The 12,981-nt window shown below is 39.9% G+C and overlaps 1 protein-coding gene across 1 annotated transcript in view; it reads right to left on the bottom strand.

The window, feature by feature from the left end:
- LOC144459639 (uncharacterized) overlaps positions 1-12,981 on the bottom strand; it is a 100,903-nt gene that overhangs the window by 52,925 nt on the left and 34,997 nt on the right. The gene's annotated exons all lie outside the window — the stretch shown is intronic.

Below are 12,981 nucleotides of genomic sequence, written 5' to 3'. Positions count from 1 at the left end.
CTAACATTAGCCATGTTAGCTAAGGCTAGCGCTTTCATTAGCTTTAAGTAGTTTATAGACGGACATTTAGACATTAACATACATACGTTCCTTTACTTGCGGTAAAGTGTTAAGTTAGCATTGTCAATAAAGACAAAAAAAACGTATACAGTAACGGCAGTACTTGTCGTCAAACCAGCCCAGTGGCATTACATTTGCATATTCATCAGGGGGCGGTGCCCATCCAACCGTCTCTCAGTGCCATAACAATCTCAAGCGGCACATGTCGTCGTGTGTTGGTGGAATAACAGCGGCATAATAGCAGCATACCACTCCGAGAATCTGTATGCCAGTCTGGGGATCGGTGTATACCAGTCTAGGGATCTTTATGCCTGTCTGGGGATCGGTATATACCAGTCTAGGGATCTTTATGCCAGTCTGGGGATCGGTATATACCAGTATAGGGATCTTTATGCCAGTCTGGGGATCGGTATATACCAGTCTAGGGATCTTTATGCCAGTTATGCCAGTCTGGGGATCGGTATATACCAGTCTAGGGATCTTTATGCCAGTCTGGGGGTCGGTATATACCAGTCTGGGGATCGGTATATACCAGTCTAGGGATCTTTATGCCAGTCTGGGGATCGGTATATACCAGTCTCGGGATCGGTGTATATACCAGTCTAGGGATCTTTATGCCAGTCTGGGGATCGGTATATGCTGCTGAGCAGCAATCGACATACTTTCAGCCACCAGAGAAGCTAACGACACCAGAAAAGCTAACGACACCAGAAAAGCTAACGACACCACAGAAGCTAAGTGCACCAGAGAAGCTAATGACACCACAGAAGCTAATGACAGAGAAGCTAATGACACCACAGAAGCTAATGACAGAGAAGTTAATGACAGAGAAGCTAATGACACCACACCAGAGAAGCTAAGTACACCACAGAAGCTAATGACAGAGAAGCTAACGGCACCACAGAAACTAATGACACCAGAGAAGCTAACGACACCACAAAAGCTAACGACACCACAAAAGCTAACGACACCAGAGAAGCTAATGACACCAGAGAAGCTAACGACACCACAAAAGCTAACGACACCACAAAAGCTAACGACACCACAGAAACTAATGGCACCAGAGAAGCTAACGACACTAGAGAAGCTAACGACACCAGAGAAGCTAATGACACCAGAGAAGCTAACGACACCAGAGAAGCTAACGACACCAGAGAAGCTAACGACACCAGAGAAACTAATGGCACCAGAGAAGCTAATGACACCAGAGAAGCTAATGACACCAGAGAAGCTAACGACACCACAGAAACTAATGGCACCAGAGAAGCTAACGACACCACAGAAACTAATGGCACCAGAGAAGCTAATGACACCAGAGAAGCTAACGGCACCAGAGAAGCTAACGACACCACAGAAACTAACGACACCAGAGAAGCTAACGACACCACAGAAACTAATGGCACCAGAGAAGCTAATGACACCAGAGAGGCTAACGACACCAGAGAAGCTAACGACACCACAGAAACTAATGGCACCAGAGAAGCTAACGACACCAGAGAAGCTAACGACACCACAGAAACTAATGACAGAGAAGCTAATGACACCAGAGAAGCTAACGACACTAGAGAAGCTAACGACACTAGAGAAGCTAACGACACCACAGAAACTAATGGCACCAGAGAAGCTAATGACACCAGAGAAGCTAATGACACCACAGAAACTAACGACACTAGAGAAGCTAATGACACCAGAGAAGCTAATGACACCACAGAAACTAACGACACTAGAGAAGCTAACGCGGCGTATAAACGTCGACAGACTGAATATTTATTGAACAAAGCTGCAGTTATATTATTAATAATGAACTTGTAATGTTTAATGAACAAACCTGCTCTGTGTAACCGAAGCTGAGGGTTGAAAACAGCGTCCAGTAGTTTCCGTTGTCGCTCGTTCTCCTCTTTTAATCGACAAAGTTCCTCCTCGTACTCTGTTATCGTTCTTTCAAACAGCCCAAATATCTCTCCATCAGCCGCAGTTAGTCGCTGCTTCAACAACGATCTCAGCATTTGGACTTTAGACATTTTCACACTTTTAAAAAAACACAACAAAGACACTCTGCTAACACCTGGGCTGCGTCCGAAAGGCTCAGTAGTATGGATTGTAGTGGCGATGTTACGCTCGAGCAGAGATATTGGATGAAGGGAGATTCCCAACTGTAGGCTTATCCAATGTTAAGAAAACGGTTACTCTTCCTGTCTCCTAAGTGGGCGTGGTTAGCTCTCCCTCCAATCAGAGCCTGTTCTCCCTCAAACCCCCCCCCGTAATGGAAACGTAATTACACATAAAGCTGATGAAAATGGTCATTGGTTGGCAGTTGTTTTAAACATTGAAGGTTCGTTTGTTATTCTAATTAACATTTATGGTTATAGTACCCTCAATCTAAATAAGCTTATGTTATCAGAAATCTCTGATATTGTCACTGAATACAGAAATGTTTACAGCACAAACCTGATCTTGTTCGGAGGAGATTTTAATTTAGCTCCTGATGACTGGCTTGATAGATGTCCATCTAAATTCAGTTATAATCATTATAATACAACTCTACTTGATTTCTGTAATACTCATGCACTTATTGACATATGGAGAAGTAGGAATATGAATATCAGTTAATTTTCATGGATAAAACCGAATGGAAATGCCAGATCTCGAATTGACTTATGGTTATCAACACTTGAACTAGTAGATTTTGTTTCAGATGTATCAATGTCAAGTGCACCCCTAACTGATCATTGCCTTTTATCTCTTGTGCTACAACCTTCACTACACAATAACAAAAGAAAAACACACTGGAAATTTAATGGTGACCTTCTGAAATGTGATGAATATTGTAATTTAATTAAAGATTTGATATTAGAGATAAAATTTGACTCAACAATAGGTAGCTATTGTAATAGGTGGGAGTTTTTTAAGTACAGGGTCAGACAAATCTCAATCAAATTTGGGAAAAAAAGAAGCAAAGCTCTCAGGGAACAGGAATTTAAGCTAGTACAAGATATTGATAACTGCTGTAAAAAGACACCTATGTCAGAGTCAGACAAAAATATATTCATAAACCTCCAATCGAAACTAGATGAAATGTACTTGAGGAAAGCACGAGGGGCTTATGTAAGATCCAGGGCCAAATGGTTAGAAGAGGGGGAGAAAAATACTGCATACTTCTGTGGCTTAGAAAAAAAAGACAAGAAAGAAATGCAATTAATGTGCTTATGATAAATGATGTCGAATGCACGGACTCTAAACAGCTGTCTAATGAAGTCCATAGATTTTACAAAGATTTATATTCCTCGTCTCATTCTAAAGAGAAATCTGATGCCCTTTTCCAAAGTATTAAACATCACATCCCCAGAATCAGCACTGATTTCAAGGAACTATGTGATGCTGAAATTGAAATGTATGAATTGGATAATGCAATCAAAAAACTTAGTTTAGGGAAAGCACCTGGACAAGATGGGTTATCGTCAAATTTTTATAAATTTTTTTGGAATGAAATAAAAGAACTGTTATTTTTTGCTATTTGTGAATGCTTCATGAACAAGTCCCTAATGCCCACAATGAAGCAAGGATTAATAACCCTTATCCCCAAACCTGGCAAGGATAAAAAATACTTGGAGAATCTGAGACCTATTACACTACTTAATGTCGATTATAAATTGTTTGCCCATGTTATTGCTGACAGATTAAAAGAAGGTATGGCACAAATTATCAGTGAAACACAATCTGGCTTCCTTAAAGAACGCTCCATCCATAACAATATCAGGCTAGTGTTGGATTTACTTGATTATAGTGACAGAATTGAGGATGATGGTTTCATTTTATTTTTAGATTTTTGCAAGGCATTCGATAGAGTGGAACACCCTTTTATTTTGGACACTTTGCAACACTTCGGTTTTGGTGATGGCTTCAGAGAGATCATCAATATGCTTTATAATGACATAAATAGTTCAGTATCATTACCATTTGGCACCTGCAGTAGATTTGAGGTGAGAAGGGGTATCCGTCAAGGTTGCCCTGCCTCTCCTCTACTCTTTATTATGGCGGCGGAGATTTTAGCTATTATGTTAAAAATTAGTGAGGATGTCAAGCAGCTAAATGTTATGGGTTGTCCCTTAGTTGTAAGCCAACTAGCGGACGATACAACTTTATTTCTAAAAAATGCCGCTCAAATACCGAAAGCTCTAAAAATTATTTCCTCCTTCTCAGAAGCTTCTGGTCTTAAGTTGAATTTAAATAAATGTGAATTGATGGCGATTCATGACCAACCTCTAACATCTATTGAAGGCATTCCAATCAAAAAAGAAGTCAAATATTTAGGAATTACAGTGTCTAAGGATTTGAAAGATAGAGAGAGGGCTAACTTTGAGAACATTCTGAAAAAAAGTAAAACAATTTTGAATACATGGTTACAAAGGGACCTATCTATTTTCGGAAGAATTTTGCTTTCAAAAATGGAAGGTCTATCGAGATTGATTTACCCAGCGTACTCTTTGAATGTCCCTGATCATATAATTAAGATTATTAATCAAAACAATTTTAATTTTATTTGGAAAAATAGACATCATTATATTAGGAAGAATGATGTCATTAAATCTTTGGAAGAAGGAGGTTTGAATGCAATTGATTTCGATCCCATGAATGGCTCACTAAAGCTGAAGTGGTTGCAGAGTTTTATCAAACAGTAAGAAAATTTTTGGTTTAATCTTCCTACGAAGTTGTTTCTGGATTTTGGGGGTGTGGAATTTTTATTGAAGTGTGATTTTGAAATAAGTAAACTGCCAGTCAAACTTTCCAAATTTCACCAACAGGTCCTCCATTATTGGAAATTAATATTCAAACATAATTTCTCCCCCCACAATACTCCAATATGGAATAATAGATATATTTTGATAAAAAAAGAAGTCCTTTTACTTCAAAGAATGGTCAGACCAGGGAATCTGGTCTATCTTACATTTATTGGATGACAGAGGCAATATATTGGAATTTACAGAATTCAGGAACAAGTACAACTTAAACTGTACCAGAGAATTATTTAGTGATGTGATTAAAGCAATACCTCAAGCTCTTATAGCTACAATCAAAGGATATTTATTTTATGAATCAACAATACCTCGAATGTACCCTTTATTCATTCAAGACTGTCTTTTTTCAGCTGATAAATGTAGCAAAAATCAATTTCTAAGATCTTTACTTTCCAAAGGATGTTTCCCATCGCCCTTAAAAAGAAGATCCATATTAGAAAGATACACTACTGCTGCATCCACCGATAAGAGAATTAGATGTAACTGTTTGAAATTTTCTATTCCACCGAAAGCTGAAGAAGTGCACTTTAAGACAATGAATGAGATTTATCCATGTAAAGAACTATTGCGCCTTAGATTTAATGTTGATGTTAATGAATGTACATTCTGTGAAAATAACATTGAAACTCAGGAACACCTTTTCTTCTCATGTAACATCTCTGATAGGTTTTGGAAAGATCTTTATCAGTGGTTCTTGGAAAATAACTTGTCTTTGTCACCCCTAAGTTATGAAAATATTCAATTTGGTCTTGTCTTGGAGGACGCAAAAACTGAGTTTCTATTAAACAATATCATTATACTTGCAAAATACTTTATACATAAATGTAAATTCATGTCTGTCACACCTCATTTTCATGTTCTGTTGAAGGAGCTTGCTATCTTTTTGGACTCTTTGAAAGAAGTTGGATCTAAGAATGCTGAATGCCTTTACAGTGTGTTATCTGTTTTGTCTTTCAATCTGACCCCAGAAAGTGATAATTGAAATTTTTTATTTTATTTTTATTTATTTATTTACTTATTTTTTACCCTTTAATTTTATGGCTTTCTCTTGTTATTTGGTTATGGTTTCCTAGTTATCTGTTTATGTTACACTCGTTTACGCTCAGTCTAAAACGTAACTGTGCATGTTCACTGCTTATCAGATTTGTTTTAACTAAAAAAGAAAAAAATTACAATGACCTCTGAGAAGGAAAAAAAAACAAAAAAAAACCTTGCTGCAGTCAAGATGGCCGACAAGGCGCCGCCATACATTCAATCCATGCCGGAAGTCACAACCGGAAGTTGGTTAATCGCCACTCGATCCCGGAAATATGAGCGACCTAAAACAAAAATAAAAGCTTAAAAAACACGTACGTTTACACATAACATAATTTTATGCATTTTGTGCAGTTACATGTTTATCGTAACGGTATAAGTGACTAGTTAATTGTCTCGCCACGACTTTATAGGCTACTGTAAAACTCAGAAGTTAGTTAAAAGCCTACAATAATATCACTAAGTTATAATGCTAACGTTTCATGGATTTAAATTTAATATCAACGTTATGAATACAAATGTAAATATTATGTTTGTGTGGTGGTGGCCACACACACACACACACATACACACACACATTCACAATAGGACTGACGAATAATAAATAAACTGAATTCTCAGATTAAATAAACTGAGAATTAATAAAAAAATGAGAATTTACACAACCAAATAAACAGCACTTTCAGATTAGGCTGCAGTTGCAACATGCACACATGGTCACAACAAATGTCATACTTACTTTCACATTAGCATATGGTTAATATTAATTTATGTTAACAGTAAAAAAGAAGGCACTCTAAATCATTGGTGGTACAGTGTAAGGGTTGTACTGCCCAGACATTATGCATTAATCATATGATCCTTCCTTTATCTCCTGGATCACAGATTACCTGAGAGGAAGCGCACAGTATGTCAGGTTGGGGAACTGTGCTTCTGGGACATTAATGAGCAGCACGGGGGCTCCACAGGGGACTGTCCTGGCTCCATTCCTGTTCACACTGTACACAGCAGACTTCAAATACAACTCTGAGTCCTGCCACATCCAGAAATACTCGGACGACACTGCTATTGTGGCATGTATCAGGAATGGGCAGGAATCTGAATACAGGGAACTGATAAAAGCCTTCAGTGACTGGAGTCACAAGAACTGTCTCCTACTGAACACCTCAAAGACCAAGGAAATGATTATAGATTTCTGCGGGTCCAAGCCCCCTCTTCAAAAACCAGGTGGAATGAAAATACATTCTTCCTATTATTGCAGCCTATTGTTGCACAAAGCTTGGGCATTTTTTATTTATTACTAGCGGTAAATAACTGTTTATAAGCTAACTGTGATTTTACCGCCTGTTTATCAAGATCACAAGATCTCGCGAGAACTTGTTTTCTGAGACGGACAGGGCTCAAAACAAAGTTAACTTTCTCTTGATCTGTGCAGATGAAAAATGCAGCTTTAGTGTCAGAATGTTGGTAAGATGTGTGGCTTGTGGAAAATGAACCCAGTATTTACTTTAGTGACTACAGGGCGAAAGAATTGACCATAAATTGTGATCACGTTCATTTTCCTCATTGACGACAATACATTCAGAGCTGCTGTAGTGTAATGTACTGATTTACTGAAGACATATACTGTACCTTTTAGCTGACCTTTAAAAGATATGTGTTGAAGCAATATAATCTGTGCAACTGACAAATTACACACTGGTTTAATATTTCATGTATTCTTATGACACACACTTATTGAGCACTTAAGCATTGTGGTGGAGAAGTACCTAGGACTCACTGTGAATCATTTCTAAAATAGCATGAGGATGGGTTCAGAAAACACTAGTGGAAAATTAGGGGAATTACAGCTTGTCCTGAGAATGACCCTAGTAAGAGGAGGCGGTCTTAGATCTAGGAAAAACATTACTCAGCAGAAATTCTACGATAAAAGAGCGAGCGCAAACAAAGAAATTCCAGCCTTGCTCCGGAGCTTGGCTCATTTGGGTTGTGATGTGTTTGTTGCCTGCGAGCACATTAAACTCAGTTGCATCTGATTCTAAGTGTCTCCAGTGATTTTTTTTTGACCTCTGAGTATTTGAGTTTTTGATATCTAATGGAAGATAAAGAAAGTCTGTTTGAGAGGAGAAGAGCGAGGTCGCGAGCTAACTGGCCCGGCTCGGGACCTTGACTTTTTTGCTTCTACATTATTTGGCGAGCCAGCGTAGGAGGACGAGGAGGTCGGATCCTGAGATCGGGGGCGCTTGGCTGCACGTCAGACGTACAGGTGGCCACCAGATAAGGTAAGCAGAGCCTTTTTTCTGCCTAAACCGGGTGCGTCTGAGGTGCAGTTGGGAGCCGCCCAGGTCGGAGGTATTTGACAAATTCCTCTCCTAAAGAACCTAAAATGTGATGTAAAAATTACTAACTAATAACACAACATTGGAACATAGCTGATATATTGCTGGAGACAACTGAATCTAATGCAACACAGTGTATGTGTGTGTGTGTGTGTGTGTGTGTGTGGAAGTTAGAGAGATAAACATGGAGAGTGAATGTGGGAGGGAGTGAGTGAGTGTGTGTATGTGTGTGTGGAATGTGGGGGAGTGAGCTAGAGAAACCAAGCAGGCAAAAGAAAGAGTGAACGTGTGTGTGCTGAATGTATGGTAACAAATGTAGTGAGGAATGTAGTAAGAGTAAAGTATTTAAAGTATTAAGAGTATTTAAAGTATTTAAAGAGACAAAAGTGCACAATAAGAGAAGAAAAGAGTCAGAGATACTCAAAAGCATATCCGTGGTTACCGCTATTGACTTGACAAACGCATCCTTTAAATCTGTGAAGGCAGGGGCGTTGAGCCAACCAATAGGCTGCTCGGGCGGAATGCAAAAATAAGAGAGTCAGAGGTACTCAAAAGCGAATCCGTGGATACCGCTAGCGACTTGCCACGCACACCTTTAAGCCTGTAGGGGCAGGTGTGTGTGAGTCAACCGTTGGGACAGCTTAGACGGAGAGCTTAGGGGATAGAGATTAAGAAAAGGCCTAAAGTAAAAAAGCTTCTGTGGATACCGCTGTTTTGAGGAAAGTGACCTCCCGGCCAAGAAGGAGGGGAGTCACCGTAGACAGAACAGGTCTGACACGGGCAGAACGCTTAAAATGTTGCAACCAAAGAGATAAAGGAAAAGTAAAAAAGACAAAAAACAAGTCAAAACAGTTAACAGATCGATCAAAGTGTAAAAATTGTAAAAACCTAACTGTAAGCTATAAAGTTGCTGTACATACAGTACAGGCCAAAAGTTTGGACACACCTTCTCATTCAATGCATTTTCTTTATTTTCATGACTATTTACATTGTAGATTCTCACTGAAGGCATCAAAACTATGAATGAACACATGTGGAGTTATGTACTTAACAAAAAAAGGTGAAATAACTGAAAACATGTTTTATATTCTAGTTTCTTCAAAATAGCCACCCTTTGCTCTGATTACTGCTTTGCACACTCTTGGCATTCTCTCCATGAGCTTCAAGAGGTAGTCACCTGAAATGGTTTCCACTTCACAGGTGTGCCTTATCAGGGTTAATTAGTGGAATTTCTTGCTTTATCAATGGGGTTGGGACCATCAGTTGTGTTGTGCAGAAGTCAGGTTAATACACAGCCTGGAGCCGTATTGGACAACTGTTAAAATTCATATTATGGCAAGAACCAATCAGCTAACTAAAGAAAAACGAGTGGCCATCATTACTTTAAGAAATGAAGGTCAATCAGTCCGGAAAACTGCAAAAACTTTAAATGTGTCCCCAAGTGGAGTCGCAAAAACCATCAAGCGCTACAACGAAACTGGCACACATGAGGACCGACCCAGGAAAGGAAGACCAAGAGTCACCTCTGCTTCTGAGGATAAGTTCATCCGAGTCACCAGCCTCAGAAATCGCAAGTTAACAGCAGCTCAGATCAGAGACCAGATGAATGCCACACAGAGTTCTAGCAGCAGACCCATCTCTAGAACAACTGTTAAGAGGAGACTGCGTGAATCAGGCCTTCATGGTCAAATAGCTGCTAGGAAACCACTGCTAAGGAGAGGCAACAAGCAGAAGAGATTTGTTTGGGCCAAGAAACACAAGGAATGGACATTAGACCAGTGGAAATCTGTGCTTTGGTCTGATGAGTCCAAATTTGAGATCTTTGGTTCCAACCGCCGTGTCTTTGTGAGACGCAGAAAAGGTGAACGGATGGATTCCACATGCCTGGTTCCCACTGTGAAGCATGGAGGAGGAGGTGTGATGGTGTGGGGGTGTTTTGCTGGTGACACTGTTGGGGATTTATTCAAAATTGAAGGCACACTGAACCAGCATGGCTACCACAGCATCCTGCAGCGACATGCCATCCCATCCGGTTTGTGTTTAGTTGGACGATCATTTATTTTTCAACAGGACAATGACCCCAAACACACCTCCAGGCTGTGTAAGGGCTATTTGACCAAGAAGGAGAGTGATGGAGTGCTGCGGCAGATGACCTGGCCTCCACAGTCACCGGACCTGAACCCAATCGAGATGGTTTGGGGTGAGCTGGACCGCAGAGTGAAGGCAAAGGGGCCAACAAGTGCTAAACATCTCTGGGAACTCCTTCAAGACTGTTGGAAAACCATTTCAGGTGACTACCTCTTGAAGCTCATCAAGAGAATGCCAAGAGTGTGCAAAGCAGTAATCAGAGCAAAGGGTGGCTATTTTGAAGAAACTAGAATATAAAACATGTTTTCAGTTATTTCACCTTTTTTTGTTAAGTACATAACTCCACGTGTGTTCATTCATAGTTTTGATGCCTTCAGTGAGAATCTACAATGTAAATAGTCATGAAAATAAAGAAAACGCATTGAATGAGAAGGTGTGTCCAAACTTTTGGCCTGTACTGTACATTGTAGTATATTTAGAAGTAAGTTGTAGTAAACACAGTATAATCTATTTAGAGTAATGCACGAAGCGTTGTATAAAGTGTTGTAAATACAGTAAAGTGTTAAATAAAATGTAACTGTAAAAAGACTGACAAATCATTGGGAGACTGACTAAACAGAGAGCACAAAAGGAGGGGGTGAGGCATGCAGCCAGCATAGAGTGAGGAACACAGCCAACAGAAGTGGGCTTATACAAAAAACAAAGCTTTGTTAAAATTTGATAGTTTGGTTCTGACCTCTATTGGGTTAAAGGTCATTACAAAGAAAAAAAGACATTTTGGGGCCTGAATGTTTTATCATAATCTGGTATTTGTGTGTTTGTTTTATGTGATTTGTTTCACAGTTTTGTTACATGAGGTAGTTATTAACAGTGTCTCAGTGAAACAAAACCAGACAAGGGTAACCTAACGGTGTCAACAAATTGTCTGGGGACTGGAAACCTAATGGTGCCACCAAAAAGTCCACATGTTTCACTGATTGAACCAGTTGCTCGGGTGAACTCCATACAAACTGGTTGGCTGTTAAGGGGAGAATAAAAAAGAAATATCTGTTATTTTAATTTAATTTTATAGATAAATAAAATAAGTGAGTAAGTATAGTCTCATAAATGAATAGAATAAGCAATAAAATTATAAATAAATTATAAATGATAAGTAGTTTTAGTTTATATGTATAGTTTTATAATAAATACAATAAGTAATAAAATAAAGAAAAAAGAAGTTGAGATCAAGCTGTTAAGAGTTGGATGGAACAGGGTGACAGCAGTAGTAATGAAATTTGGGCTGAAGAATATTGCATGACTGATGGTTCAGTGGACACTAGAGGCATAAAAAACACATTTCGGGTTGGAAAGAAGCTACATAGACAGCGAAGGGGGTGAACAGATAGAGAGAATCAAACTAAGCTGTTAAATAAATCAAGTACACGGGCTCGCTGCTGCAACATTGGGAGATCAAATTAGGCTGACTTCACTGGTACAACATTGTGGACCAGAGATAACACAAATAGGGAGAGTAATAAGGCAAACACATACATTTCACCAGTGACAGGTTAAGAGGTGAGGTTATACATAACTCACAGAACACCTGAAATAGATGGAAGAGGGAAATGAAGGGAGAGTGAGAATAAGACGCAAGAACCAGGTCAGTATGATGCAGAAGAGGAAGCAGACGACGAGGGAGATCAGATATGGTCAGACACAGACTCAAGGGAAGAATACGAGGAGAGAGCAGTGAAGCTTACAGGATTAATGAAGTCATATACAATGCCATCAGGAAAAGGCAGAGAAGGACAGTACAGAGTCAGCACGGGTTCAGCTGTTAAAACTCCAATTGGAAGATGCACGACGTAAAACCAACGATGCAAAAAAAAAAAAAAAAAAAAAGCAGAGAAAAAATCAACCAATCAGATGGTTCGGCAGCTTCCGCCCTTCCCCATACACACTCCAGATCTATTTCCGACCCCAGAGTGGGTTAATCCTCGCCCTCCCCATTGGAGTGGCTCGAGAAGAGGTACAGGAGGATTCAGAGGCAGGGGTGGGGGTCGTGGCGACCCAAGAGGGGGTCAGGGCGGTAGAGGGTGTTTTATTTGTGGAGCCACCTTGAATCTCCCTGTGTCTAAACACCAAATATCATCCTCAGCAGTTGAACTAACTGGGTTCTCGGGACAACCACAAAATCTGCTGCTCACCAAACCACTCACTACCACCATACTCCAGGCTGAACAGACATTTTTACGCAGATATGTTTCTTCTTTGTCATGCCCTGTGAATCTATTGGGGAGAGATGTGCTGCTGAAGTGTGGAGCTTCCATACTCTGCACCCGGATGGGCTGATAGTGACCTTCCCAAATGGCTACACTGTGAACTGCTCGTTAACAACTGTGCATTCCTCCTCGCAAATGTTGTTATCAGCGGATACCTCCCCCATGGCTGAAGGACATTGAGCTGATATCTACTGGGGCCTTCTCGAGCCAGAAACCATGGAGACGCCTGGCATTGGCACTCTCTATCAGTCTTGGCGTCCCTGGGTTCAGTCATTAAATCCCTACACGCCTCCTCCCGATCCCCTCCATGTAACTCTTTATTATGACAGGAATGGCAACGAGTTGTATCAACAGGCATTTTATAATGAGATAGAAGGGAAAATGTGGGAGATAACATCC

This window comes from Epinephelus lanceolatus, chromosome 22, assembly GCF_041903045.1.
Source record: "Epinephelus lanceolatus isolate andai-2023 chromosome 22, ASM4190304v1, whole genome shotgun sequence".
NCBI lineage: Eukaryota > Metazoa > Chordata > Actinopteri > Perciformes > Serranidae > Epinephelus > Epinephelus lanceolatus.
Note: the sequence above shows the minus strand (reverse complement) of the source record. Positions and strands in the feature narration are given on the sequence as shown.